This window comes from Centruroides sculpturatus, unplaced genomic scaffold (genome assembly GCF_000671375.1).
Source record: "Centruroides sculpturatus isolate CEXI.00-Female unplaced genomic scaffold, Cexi_2.0 scaffold447, whole genome shotgun sequence".
NCBI classification, from domain to species: domain Eukaryota; kingdom Metazoa; phylum Arthropoda; class Arachnida; order Scorpiones; family Buthidae; genus Centruroides; species Centruroides sculpturatus.
Window position 1 is genome coordinate 399728 of NW_019384728.1, and position 259 is coordinate 399986.

Sequence of the window (259 nt, forward strand, 5' to 3'; positions counted from 1 at the left end):
CGGTTTTATTAACCTCACTAAAGCAGCAATTGGAATTTTGGTTAGAGTTTTTTCATTATATATATATATATATATTTTATTTTAATCTTTTGAAATTATTTAAATATCCATTGTTTTCGAGTAAATACGGAACTATCGTAACCTAACTGGCCTTGGTTTGTGACGTCATGAAAAATGGATTCGCTTTTAAAATTATTATTATGTTTCTTTTTTACTATTTATACTATATCTATTTATTTATTCATCCATTCATTAAAAT